The sequence below is a fragment of the Oncorhynchus tshawytscha genome, linkage group LG15, assembly GCF_018296145.1.
Source record: "Oncorhynchus tshawytscha isolate Ot180627B linkage group LG15, Otsh_v2.0, whole genome shotgun sequence".
Taxonomy (NCBI): domain Eukaryota; kingdom Metazoa; phylum Chordata; class Actinopteri; order Salmoniformes; family Salmonidae; genus Oncorhynchus; species Oncorhynchus tshawytscha.
The window spans coordinates 39,105,818-39,120,518 of record NC_056443.1 but is presented as its reverse complement, the minus strand read 5'-3'; positions in this window follow the sequence as shown (position 1 = coordinate 39,120,518).

The following is a 14,701-nucleotide window of genomic DNA, read 5'->3' as shown; positions in this document are numbered from 1 at the left end:
TTACTACCAGGTATTGATCCTACAGGTCTCTAGCTGATACCTTTACTACCAGGTATTGATCCTGCACCTCATCTCTAGCTGATACCTTTACTACCAGGTATTGATCCTGCAGGTCATCTCTGATACCTTTACTACCAGGTATTGATCCTGCAGGTCTCTAGCTGATACATTTACTACCAGGTATTGATCCTACAGGTCTCTAGCTGATACCTTTACTACCAGGTATTGATCCTGCAGGTCATCTCTGATACATTTACTACTAGGTATTGATCCTGCACCTCTCTAGCTGATACCTTTACTACCAGGTATTGATCCTGCAGGTCATCTCTGATACCTTTACTACCAGGTATTGATCCTACAGGTCATCTCTGATACCTTTACTACCAGGTATTGATCCTACAGGTCATCTCTGATACATTTACTACCAGGTATTGATCCTACAGGTCTCTAGCTGATACCTTTACTACCAGGTATTGATCCTGCAGGTCATCTCTGATACATTTACTACCAGGTATTGATCCTGCAGGTCATCTCTGATACCTTTACTACCAGGTATTGATCCTGCACCTCATCTCTAGCTGATACCTTTACTACCAGGTATTGATCCTGCAGGTCATCTCTGATACCTTTACTACCAGGTATTGATCCTACAGGTCTCTAGCTGATACCTTTACTACCAGGTATTGATCCTGCAGGTCATCTCTGATACATTTACTACCAGGTATTGATCCTACAGGTCTCTAGCTGATACCTTTAGTACCAGGTATTGATCCTGCAGGTCATCTCTGATACCTTTACTACCAGGTATTGATCCTACAGGTCATCTCTGATACATTTACTACCAGGTATTGATCCTACAGGTCTCTAGCTGATACCTTTACTACCAGGTATTGATCCTGCAGGTCATCTCTGATACATTTACTACCAGGTATTGATCCTGCAGGTCATCTCTGATACCTTTACTAACAGGTATTGATCCTACAGGTCATCTCTGATACCTTTACTACCAGGTATTGATCCTAAAGGTCATCTCTGATACATTTACTACCAGGTTCGTGTGAAACTGAAGGCACGAACCACTGCTTTTAATCAGGGCAAGGTGTCTGGTAACATGGCTGAATACAAACAGTGCAGCTATTCCCTCCGCAAGGCTATCAAACAAGCTAAGCGCCAGTACAGAGACAAAGTAGAATCTCAATTCAACGGCTCAGACACAAGAGGTATGTGGCAGGGTCTACAGTCAATCACGGACTACAGGAAGAAACCCAGCCCAGTCACGGACCAGGATGTCTTGCTCCCAGGCAGACTAAATAACTTTTTGCCCGCTTTGAGGACAATACAGTGCCACTGACACGGCCTGCAACGGAAACATGCGGTCTCTCCTTCACTGCAGCCGAAGTGAGTAAGACATTTAAACGTGTTAACCCTCGCAAGGCTGCAGGCCCAGACGGCATCCCCAGCCGCGCCCTCAGAGCATGCGCAGACCAGCTGGCCGGTGTGTTTACGGACATATTCAATCAATCCCTATACCAGTCTGCTGTTCCCACATGCTTCAAGAGGGCCACCATTGTTCCTGTTCCCAAGAAAGCTAAGGTAACTGAGCTAAACGACTACCGCCCCGTAGCACTCACATCCGTCATCATGAAGTGCTTTGAGAGACTAGTCAAGGACCATATCACCTCCACCCTACCTGACACCCTTGACCCACTCCAATTTGCTTACCGCCCAAATAGGTCCACAGACGATGCAATCTCAACCACACTGCACACTGCCCTAACCCATCTGGACAAGAGGAATACCTATGTGAGAATGCTGTTCATCGACTACAGCTCGGCATTCAACACCATAGTACCCTCCAAGCTCGTCATCAAGCTCGAGACCCTGGGTCTCGACCCCGCCCTGTGCAACTGGGTACTGGACTTCCTGACGGGCCGCCCCCAGGTGGTGAGGGTAGGCAACAACATCTCCTCCCCGCTGATCCTGAACACTGGGGCCCCACAAGGGTGCGTTCTGAGCCCTCTCCTGTACTCCCTGTTCACCCACGACTGCGTGGCCATGCACGCCTCCAACTCAATCATCAAGTTTGCGGACGACACAACAGTGGTAGGCTTGATTACCAACAACGATGAGACGGCCTACAGGGAGGAGGTGAGGGCCCTCGGAGTGTGGTGTCAGGAAAATAACCTCACACTCAACGTCAACAAAACTAAGGAGATGATTGTGGACTTCAGGAAACAGCAGAGGGAACACCCCCATCCACATCGATGGAACAGTAGTGGAGAGGGTAGCAAGTTTTAAGTTCCTCGGCATACACATCACAGACAAACTGAATTGGTCCACTCACACAGACAGCATCGTGAGGAAGGCGCAGCAGCGCCTCTTCAACCTCAGGAGGCTGAAGAAATTCGGCTTGTCACCAAAAGCACTCACAAACTTCTACAGATGCACAATCGAGAGCATCCTGGCGGGCTGTATCACCGCCTGGTATGGCAACTGCACCGCCCTCAACCGTAAGGCTCTCCAGAGGGTAGTGAGGTCTGCACAACGCATCACCGGGGGCAAACTACCTGCCCTCCAGGACACCTACACCACCCGATGCTACAGGAAGGCCATAAAGATCATCAAGGACATCAACCACCCGAGCCACTGCCTGTTCACCCCGCTGCCATCCAGAAGGCGAGGTCAGTACAGGTGCATCAAAGCTGGGACCGAGAGACTGAAAAACAGCTTCTATCTCAAGGCCATCAGACTGTTAAACAGCCACCACTAACATTGAGTGGCTACTGCCAACACACTGTCAATGACACTGACTCTACTCCAGCCACTTTAATCATGGGAATCGATGGGAAATGATGTAAATATATCACTAGCCACTTTAAACAATGCTACCTTATATAATGTTACTTACCCTACATTGTTCATCTCATATGCATACGTTGATACTGTACTCTATATCATCGACTGCATCCTTATGTAATACATGTATCACTAGCCACTTTAACTATGCCACTTGGTTTACATACTTATCTCATATGTATATACTGTACTCGATATCATCTACTGTATCTTGCCTATGCTGCTCTGTACCATCACTCATTCATATATCCTTATGTACATATTCTTTATCCCCTTACACTGTGTATGACAGTAGTTTTTTTTTTTTGGAATTGTTAGTTAGATTACTTGCTCGTTATTACTGCATTGTCAGAACTAGAAGCACAAGCATTTCGCTACACTCGCATTAACATCTGCTAACCATGTGTATGTGACAAATAAAATTTGATTTGATTTGATTTGAGGTATTGATCCTACAGGTCTCTAGCTGATACCTTTACTACCAGGTATTGATCCTGCAGGTCATCTCTGATACATTTACTACCAGGTATTGATCCTGCAGGTCATCTCTGATACCTTTACTAACAGGTATTGATCCTGCAGGTCATCTCTGATATGTTTACTACCAGGTATTGATCCTGCACCTCATCTCTAGCTGATTCCTTTACTACCAGGTATTGATCCTGCACCTCATCTCTAGCTGATACCTTTACTACCAGGTATTGATCCTGCAGGTCATCTCTGATACCTTTACTACCAGGTATTGATCCTACAGGTCTCTAGCTGATACCTTTACTACCAGGTATTGATCCTGCAGGTCATCTCTGATACCTTTACTAACAGGTATTGATCCTGCAGGTCATCTCTGATACCTTTACTACCAGGTATTGATCCTGCACCTCATCTCTAGCTGATTCCTTTACTACCAGGTATTGATCCTGCAGGTCATCTCTGATACCTTTACTACCAGGTATTGATCCAAGGGAAGCCAGGCTTCACACATCAATGTACCAAGAAGATAATTTTGCTTCAATTCACAAGAGGCTGAATATGTCTCAACAGAGAAAGCATCTGAGCGATACAGCTGTGTGTGTTGCCCATCTATCTGATACTGTCTGGTCAAAAAAAGTAGGATATGGTTGCCAGCTTTAGTATTGAATGCAAGGCCAGCGAGCATTTGGCCTCCCTTGATGAACATTTTTTTTTCCTTTGTCTTTCTATTTTGTTAATTTTGTTGGTTGTTGGTGCATTGGGTGATGGGGGTGTTGGGAGGGTGAATGGGGGCGGGAGTCTGGTGGGGAGGGGTCTCGGATGGTTGAGGGGCAGCTCTTGGGGGATCTTGAAGGGCTGGTGGCTGACAAGTTGCTGGGTCGGGTCCCCGTTTCTGACCTTCTGGGAGATCTGTCGACGTGCCTTTCAGGAGTGCATTGACTGGTTGCTTCAGTGGGTTACTCTGGATGGGAGTCTGTTAGATGACTGTGATGGAGATGTTGAGACGTTGAGCGGCTTCACTGCAAGTAGATTGTATGTTTTAATATTCAATAATAATAATACTTTTTTTCAATATAAAAATCTATTCAATAACAGCCCGTCAGCATTGAGCGAACTATGAATGGTCCTGACGCACCAACAAACAAGTGTCAAGGGAAGACAGTTTGGATTTTGCTTCAGACCAATCACATCGCATCAAGCCAAACGTAATGACAAAAAAAACGAATTGTTCCATCTCCTAAAATCCAAAATGGCAGAGCAGTAGGACATGTATATCTGTCTTTGTCTTATCCCGTGTCTTATCCCTTGTAAATAGCCGGTCTTTTTCGAATACATCTTAATCTCACTTTCTATCTAAAAACTATATATACTTTCCTGTAACCCTCCTCACCCAATGTGGTACACATCTGCTATTTTTATTCCTTATAACTGGAACTTCCATCAGGAGCTAGCCAGCTAGCCAGGTTATGTATAGACCGACTCCAGTAGACAGGTTATGTATAGACCTACTCAAGTAGACAGGTTATGTAAAGGGGTTATGTATAGACCTACTCCAGTAGACAGGTTATGTATAGTTCTACCTCAGTAGACAGGTTTTGTATAGACCTACTCAAGTAGACAGGTTATGTATAGACCGACTCCAGTAGACAGGTTATGTATAGACCTACTCAAGTAGACAGGTTATGTAAAGGGGTTATGTATAGACCTACTCCAGTAGACAGGTTATGTATAGTTCTACCTCAGTAGACAGGTTTTGTATAGACCTACTCAAGTAGACAGGTTATGTATAGGGTTATGTATAGACCTACTCCAGTAGACAGGTTATGTATAGACCTACTCCAGTAGACAGGTTTTGTATAGACCTACTCCAGTATACAGGTTATGTATAGACCTACTCCAGTGACAGGTTTTGTATAGGGTTATGCATAGACCTACTCCAGTATACAGGTTATGTATAGACCTACTCCAGTAGACTGGTTATGTATAGGGTTATGTATAGACCTACTCCAGTAGACAGGTTATGTATAGGGTTATGTATAGACCTACTCCAGTAGACAGGTTATGTATAGTTCTACTCCAGTAGACAGGTTATGTATAGACCTACTGCAGTAGACAGGTTTTGTATAGACCTACTCCAGTAGACAGGTTATGTATAGGGTTATGTATAGACCTACTCCCTCCAGAAGACTGGTTATGTATTGGGTTATGCATAGAACTACTCCCTCCAGTAGACAGGTTACGTATAGACCTACTCCAGTAGACAGGTTATGTTTAGACCTACTCCAGTAGACAGGTTTTGTATAGACCTACTCCAGTAGACAGGTTATGTATAGACCTACTCCAGTAGACAGGTTATGTATAGACCTACTCCACAGGACAGGTTATGTATAGGGTTATGTATAGACCTAGTGCAGTAGACAGGTTACGTATAGACCAACTCCAGTAGACAGGTTATGTTTAGACCTACTCCCTCCAGAAGACAGGTTATGTATTGGGTTATGTATAGACCTACTCCAGTAGACAGGTTATGTTTAGACCTACTCCAGTAGACAGGTTTTGTATAGACCTACTCCAGTAGACAGGTTATGTATAGACCTACTCCAGTAGACAGGTTATGTATCGTTCTACTCCAGTAGACAGGTTATGTATAGGGTTATGTATAGACCTACTCCAGTAGACAGGTTATGTTTAGGGTTATGTATAGACCTACTCCAGTAGACAGGTTATGTATAGGGTTATGTATAGACCTACTCCAGTAGACAGGTTATGTACAGACCTACTCCAGTAGACAGGTTATGTATAGACCTACTCCAGTAGACAGGTTATGTTTAGACCTACTCCAGTAAACAGGTTATGTACAGACCTTCTCCAGTAGCCAGGTTATGTATAGACCTACTCCAGTAGACAGGTTATGTACAGACCTACTCCAGTAGACAGGTTATGTATAGACCTACTCCAGTAGACAGGTTATGTATAGTTCTACCTCAGTAGACAGGTTTTGTATAGACCTACTCAAGTAGACAGGTTATGTATAGGGTTATGTATAGACCTACTCCAGTAGACAGGTTATGTATAGACCTACTCCAGTAGACAGGTTATGTATAGACCTACTCCAATAGACAGGCTTTGTAAAGGGTTATGTATAGACCTACTCCAGTAGACAGGTTTTGTATAGACCTAATCCCTCCAGTAGACAGGTTATGTATAGTCCTACTCCAGTAGGCAGGTTATGTATAGGGTTAGGTATAGACCTACTGCAGTAGACAGGTTATGTATAGGGTTATGTATAGACCTACTCCAGTAGACAGGTTATGTATAGACCTACTCCAGTAGACAGGATATGTATAGACCAACTCCAGTACACAGGTTATGTATAGTTCTACTCCAGCAGACAGGTTATGTATAGACCTACTCCAGAAGACAGGTTATGTATAGGGTTATGTATAGACCTACTCCCTCCAGAAGACAGGTTATGTATTGGGTTATGCATAGAACTACTCCCTCCAGTAGACAGGTTACGTATAGACCTACTCCAGTAGACAGGTTATGTTTAGACCTACTCCAGTAGACAGGTTTTGTATAGACCTACTCCAGTAGACAGGTTATGTATAGACCTACTCCAGTAGACAGGTTATGTATAGACCTACTCCACAGGACAGGTTATGTATAGGGTTATGTATAGACCTACTGCAGTAGACAGGTTATGTACAGACCTACTCCAGTAGAAAGGTTATGTATAGACCTACTCCAGTAGACAGGTTATGTATAGACCTACTCCAGAAGACAGGTTATGTATAGGGTTATGTATAGACCTAGTGCAGTAGACAGGTTACGTATAGACCAACTCCAGTAGACAGGTTATGTTTAGACCTACTCCTCCAGAAGACAGGTTATGTATTGGGTTATGCATAGAACTACTCCCTCCAGTAGGTTATGTATAGACCTACTCCAGTAGACAGGTTATGTTTAGACCTACTCCAGTAGACAGGTTTTGTATAGACCTACTCCAGTAGACAGGTTATGTATAGACCTACTCCAGTAGAAAGGTTATGTATAGTTCTACTCCAGTAGACAGGTTATGTATAGACCTACTGCAGTAGACAGGTTTTGTATAGGGTTATGTATAGACCTACTCCAGTAGACAGGTTATGTATAGACCTACTGCAGTAGACAGGTTATGTATAGGGTTATTTATAGACCTACTCCTCCAGAAGACTGGTTATGTATTGGGTTATGCATAGAACTACTCGCTCCAGTAGACAGGTTACGTATAGACCTACTCCAGTAGACAGGTTATGTTTAGACCTACTCCAGTAGACAGGTTTTGTATAGACCTACTCCAGTAGACAGGTTATGTATAGACCTACTGCAGTAGACAGGTTATGTATAGACCAACTAAAGTAGACAGGTTATGTGTAGTTCTACTCCAGTAGACAGGTTATGTATAGACCTACTCCAGTAGACAGGTTATGTATAGACCTACTCCAGTAGGCAGGTTATGTATAGGGTTAGGTATAGACCTACTGCAGTAGACAGGTTATGTATAGGGTTATGTATAGACCTACTCCAGTAGACAGGTTATGTATAGACCTACTCCAGTAGACAGGTTATGTATAGTTCTACTCCAGCAGACAGGTTATGTATAGACCTACTCCAGAAGACAGGTTATGTATAGGGTTATGTATAGACCTACTCCCTCCAGTAGACAGGTTATGTATTGGGTTATGCATAGAACTACTCCCTCCAGTAGACAGGTTACGTATAGACCTACTCCAGTAGACAGGTTATGTTTAGACCTACTCCAGTAGACAGGTTTTGTATAGACCTACTCCAGTAGACAGGTTATTTTTAGACCTACTCCAGTAGACAGGTTATGTATAGACCTACTCCACAGGACAGGTTATGTATAGGGTTATGTATAGACCTACTGCAGTAGACAGGTTATGTACAGACCTACTCCAGTAGACAGGTTATGTATAGACCTACTCCAGTAGACAGGTTATGTATAGACCTACTCCAGTAGACAGGTTATGTATAGACCTACTCCAGTAGACAGGTTATGTATAGGGTTATGTATAGACCTAGTGCAGTAGACAGGTTACGTATAGACCAACTCCAGTAGACAGGTTATGTTTAGACCTACTCCCTCCAGAAGACAGGTTATGTATTGGGTTATGTATAGACCTACTCCAGTAGACAGGTTATGTTTAGACCTACTCCAGTAGACAGGTTTTGTATAGACCTACTCCAGTAGACAGGTTATGTATAGACCTACTCCAGTAGACAGGTTATGTATAGTTCTACACCAGTAGACAGGTTATGTATAGGGTTATGTATAGACCTACTCTAGTAGACAGGTTATGTATAGTTCTACTCCAGTAGACAGGTTATGTATAGACCTACTGCAGTAGACAGGTTTTGTATAGGGTTATGTATAGACCTACTCCAGTAGACAGGTTATGTATAGACCTACTGCAGTAGACACGTTATGTATAGACCTACTCCAGTAGACAGGTTATGTATAGTTCTACCTCAGTAGACAGGTTTTGTATAGGGTTATTTATAGACCTACTCCCTCCAGAAGACTGGTTATGTATTGGGTTATGCATAGAACTACTCGCTCCAGTAGACAGGTTACGTATAGACCTACTCCAGTAGACAGGTTATGTTTAGACCTACTCCAGTAGACAGGTTTTGTATAGACCTACTCCAGTAGACAGGTTATGTATAGACCTACTGCAGTAGACAGGTTATGTATAGACCAACTAAAGTAGACAGGTTATGTGTAGTTCTACTCCAGTAGACAGGTTATGTATAGACCTACTCCAGTAGACAGGTTATGTATAGACCTACTGCAGTAGACAGGTTATGTATAGACCAACTAAAGTAGACAGGTTATGTGTAGTTCTACTCCAGTAGACAGGTAATGTATAGGGTTACGTATAGACCTACTCCAGTAGGCAGGTTATGTATAGGGTTATGTATAGACCTACTGCAGTAGACAGGTTATGTATAGGGTTTTGTATAGACCTACTCCAGTAGACAGGTTATGTATTGACCTACTGCAGTAGACAGGTTATGTATAGGGTTATGTATAGACCTACTCCAGTAGACAGGTTATGTATAGACCTACTCCAGTAGACAGGTTATGTATAGTTCTACTCCAGTAGACAGGTAATGTATAGGGTTACGTATAGACCTACTCCAGTAGGCAGGTTATGTATAGGGTTATGTATACACCTACTGCAGTAGACAGGTTATGTATAGGGTTTTGTATAGACCTACTCCAGTAGACAGGTTATGTACAGACCTACTCCAGTAGACAGGTTATGTATAGACCTACTCCAGTAGACAGGTTATGTTTAGACCTACTCCAGTAAACAGGTTATGTACAGACCTTCTCCAGTAGCCAGGTTATGTATAGACCTACTCCAGTAGACAGGTTATGTACAGACCTACTCCAGTAGACAGGTTATGTATAGACCTACTCCAGTAGACAGGTTATGTATAGTTCTACCTCAGTAGACAGGTTTTGTATAGACCTACTCAAGTAGACAGGTTATGTATAGGGTTATGTATAGACCTACTCCAGTAGACAGGTTATGTATAGACCTACTCCAGTAGACAGGTTATGTATAGACCTACTCCAATAGACAGGCTTTGTATAGGGTTATGTATAGACCTACTCCAGTAGACAGGTTTTGTATAGACCTAATCCCTCCAGTAGACAGGTTATGTATAGTCCTACTCCAGTAGGCAGGTTATGTATAGGGTTAGGTATAGACCTACTGCAGTAGACAGGTTATGTATAGGGTTATGTATAGACCTACTCCAGTAGACAGGTTATGTATAGACCTACTCCAGTAGACAGGTTATGTATAGTTCTACTCCAGCAGACAGGTTATGTATAGACCTACTCCAGAAGACAGGTTATGTATAGGGTTATGTATAGACCTACTCCCTCCAGTAGACAGGTTATGTATTGGGTTATGCATAGAACTACTCCCTCCAGTAGACAGGTTACGTATAGACCTACTCCAGTAGACAGGTTATGTTTAGACCTACTCCAGTAGACAGGTTTTGTATAGACCTACTCCAGTAGACAGGTTATTTTTAGACCTACTCCAGTAGACAGGTTATGTATAGACCTACTCCACAGGACAGGTTATGTATAGGGTTATGTATAGACCTACTGCAGTAGACAGGTTATGTACAGACCTACTCCAGTAGACAGGTTATGTATAGACCTACTCCAGTAGACAGGTTATGTTTAGACCTACTCCAGTAGACAGGTTATGTATAGACCTACTCCAGAAGACAGGTTATGTATAGGGTTATGTATAGACCTAGTGCAGTAGACAGGTTACGTATAGACCAACTCCAGTAGACAGGTTATGTTTAGACCTACTCCCTCCAGAAGACAGGTTATGTATTGGGTTATGCATAGAACTACTCCCTCCAGTAGGTTATGTATAGACCTACTCCAGTAGACAGGTTATGTTTAGACCTACTCCAGTAGACAGGTTTTGTATAGACCTACTCCAGTAGACAGGTTATGTATAGACCTACTCCAGTAGACAGGTTATGTATAGTTCTACACCAGTAGACAGGTTATGTATAGGGTTATGTATAGACCTACTCTAGTAGACAGGTTATGTATAGTTCTACTCCAGTAGACAGGTTATGTATAGACCTACTGCAGTAGACAGGTTTTGTATAGGGTTATGTATAGACCTACTCCAGTAGACAGGTTATGTATAGACCTACTGCAGTAGACACGTTATGTATAGACCTACTCCAGTAGACAGGTTATGTATAGTTCTACCTCAGTAGACAGGTTTTGTATAGGGTTATTTATAGACCTACTCCCTCCAGAAGACTGGTTATGTATTGGGTTATGCATAGAACTACTCGCTCCAGTAGACAGGTTACGTATAGACCTACTCCAGTAGACAGGTTATGTTTAGACCTACTCCAGTAGACAGGTTTTGTATAGACCTACTCCAGTAGACAGGTTATGTATAGTTCTACCTCAGTAGACAGGTTATGTATAGACCTACTCCAGTAGACAGGTTATGTATAGTTCTACCTCAGTAGACAGGTTTTGTATAGACCTACTCAAGTAGACAGGTTATGTATAGGGTTATGTATAGACCTACTCCAGTAGACAGGTTATGTATAGACCTACTCCAGTAGACAGGTTATGTATAGACCTACTCCAATAGACAGGCTTTGTATAGGGTTATGTATAGACCTACTCCAGTAGACAGGTTTTGTATAGACCTAATCCCTCCAGTAGACAGGTTATGTATAGTCCTACTCCAGTAGGCAGGTTATGTATAGGGTTAGGTATAGACCTACTGCAGTAGACAGGTTATGTATAGGGTTATGTATAGACCTACTCCAGTAGACAGGTTATGTACAGACCTACTCCAGTAGACAGGTTATGTATAGACCTACTCCAGTAGACAGGTTATGTTTAGACCTACTCCAGTAAACAGGTTATGTACAGACCTTCTCCAGTAGCCAGGTTATGTATAGACCTACTCCAGTAGACAGGTTATGTACAGACCTACTCCAGTAGACAGGTTATGTATAGACCTACTCCAGTAGACAGGTTATGTATAGTTCTACCTCAGTAGACAGGTTTTGTATAGACCTACTCAAGTAGACAGGTTATGTATAGGGTTATGTATAGACCTACTCCAGTAGACAGGTTATGTATAGACCTACTCCAGTAGACAGGTTATGTATAGACCTACTCCAATAGACAGGCTTTGTAAAGGGTTATGTATAGACCTACTCCAGTAGACAGGTTTTGTATAGACCTAATCCCTCCAGTAGACAGGTTATGTATAGTCCTACTCCAGTAGGCAGGTTATGTATAGGGTTAGGTATAGACCTACTGCAGTAGACAGGTTATGTATAGGGTTATGTATAGACCTACTCCAGTAGACAGGTTATGTATAGACCTACTCCAGTAGACAGGATATGTATAGACCAACTCCAGTACACAGGTTATGTATAGTTCTACTCCAGCAGACAGGTTATGTATAGACCTACTCCAGAAGACAGGTTATGTATAGGGTTATGTATAGACCTACTCCCTCCAGAAGACAGGTTATGTATTGGGTTATGCATAGAACTACTCCCTCCAGTAGACAGGTTACGTATAGACCTACTCCAGTAGACAGGTTATGTTTAGACCTACTCCAGTAGACAGGTTTTGTATAGACCTACTCCAGTAGACAGGTTATGTATAGACCTACTCCAGTAGACAGGTTATGTATAGACCTACTCCACAGGACAGGTTATGTATAGGGTTATGTATAGACCTACTGCAGTAGACAGGTTATGTACAGACCTACTCCAGTAGAAAGGTTATGTATAGACCTACTCCAGTAGACAGGTTATGTATAGACCTACTCCAGAAGACAGGTTATGTATAGGGTTATGTATAGACCTAGTGCAGTAGACAGGTTACGTATAGACCAACTCCAGTAGACAGGTTATGTTTAGACCTACTCCCTCCAGAAGACAGGTTATGTATTGGGTTATGCATAGAACTACTCCCTCCAGTAGGTTATGTATAGACCTACTCCAGTAGACAGGTTATGTTTAGACCTACTCCAGTAGACAGGTTTTGTATAGACCTACTCCAGTAGACAGGTTATGTATAGACCTACTCCAGTAGAAAGGTTATGTATAGTTCTACTCCAGTAGACAGGTTATGTATAGACCTACTGCAGTAGACAGGTTTTGTATAGGGTTATGTATAGACCTACTCCAGTAGACAGGTTATGTATAGACCTACTCCAGTAGACAGGTTATGTATAGGGTTATGTATAGACCTACTCCCTCCAGAAGACTGGTTATGTATTGGGTTATGCATAGAACTACTCGCTCCAGTAGACAGGTTACGTATAGACCTACTCCAGTAGACAGGTTATGTTTAGACCTACTCCAGTAGACAGGTTTTGTATAGACCTACTCCAGTAGACAGGTTATGTATAGACCTACTGCAGTAGACAGGTTATGTATAGACCAACTAAAGTAGACAGGTTATGTGTAGTTCTACTCCAGTAGACAGGTTATGTATAGACCTACTCCAGTAGACAGGTTATGTATAGACCTACTCCAGTAGGCAGGTTATGTATAGGGTTAGGTATAGACCTACTGCAGTAGACAGGTTATGTATAGGGTTATGTATAGACCTACTCCAGTAGACAGGTTATGTATAGACCTACTCCAGTAGACAGGTTATGTATAGTTCTACTCCAGCAGACAGGTTATGTATAGACCTACTCCAGAAGACAGGTTATGTATAGGGTTATGTATAGACCTACTCCCTCCAGTAGACAGGTTATGTATTGGGTTATGCATAGAACTACTCCCTCCAGTAGACAGGTTACGTATAGACCTACTCCAGTAGACAGGTTATGTTTAGACCTACTCCAGTAGACAGGTTTTTAGACCTACTCCAGTAGACAGGTTATTTTTAGACCTACTCCAGTAGACAGGTTATGTATAGACCTACTCCACAGGACAGGTTATGTATAGGGTTATGTATAGACCTACTGCAGTAGACAGGTTATGTACAGACCTACTCCAGTAGACAGGTTATGTATAGACCTACTCCAGTAGACAGGTTATGTTTAGACCTACTCCAGTAGACAGGTTATGTATAGACCTACTCCAGAAGACAGGTTATGTATAGGGTTATGTATAGACCTAGTGCAGTAGACAGGTTACGTATAGACCAACTCCAGTAGACAGGTTATGTTTAGACCTACTCCCTCCAGAAGACAGGTTATGTATTGGGTTATGCATAGAACTACTCCCTCCAGTAGGTTATGTATAGACCTACTCCAGTAGACAGGTTATGTTTAGACCTACTCCAGTAGACAGGTTTTGTATAGACCTACTCCAGTAGACAGGTTATGTATAGACCTACTCCAGTAGACAGGTTATATAGTTCTACACCAGTAGACAGGTTATGTATAGGGTTATGTATAGACCTACTCTAGTAGACAGGTTATGTATAGTTCTACTCCAGTAGACAGGTTATGTATAGACCTACTGCAGTAGACAGGTTTTGTATAGGGTTATGTATAGACCTACTCCAGTAGACAGGTTATGTATAGACCTACTGCAGTAGACACGTTATGTATAGACCTACTCCAGTAGACAGGTTATGTATAGTTCTACCTCAGTAGACAGGTTTTGTATAGGGTTATTTATAGACCTACTCCCTCCAGAAGACTGGTTATGTATTGGGTTATGCATAGAACTACTCGCTCCAGTAGACAGGTTACGTATAGACCTACTCCAGTAGACAGGTTATGTTTAGACCTACTCCAGTAGACAGGTTTTG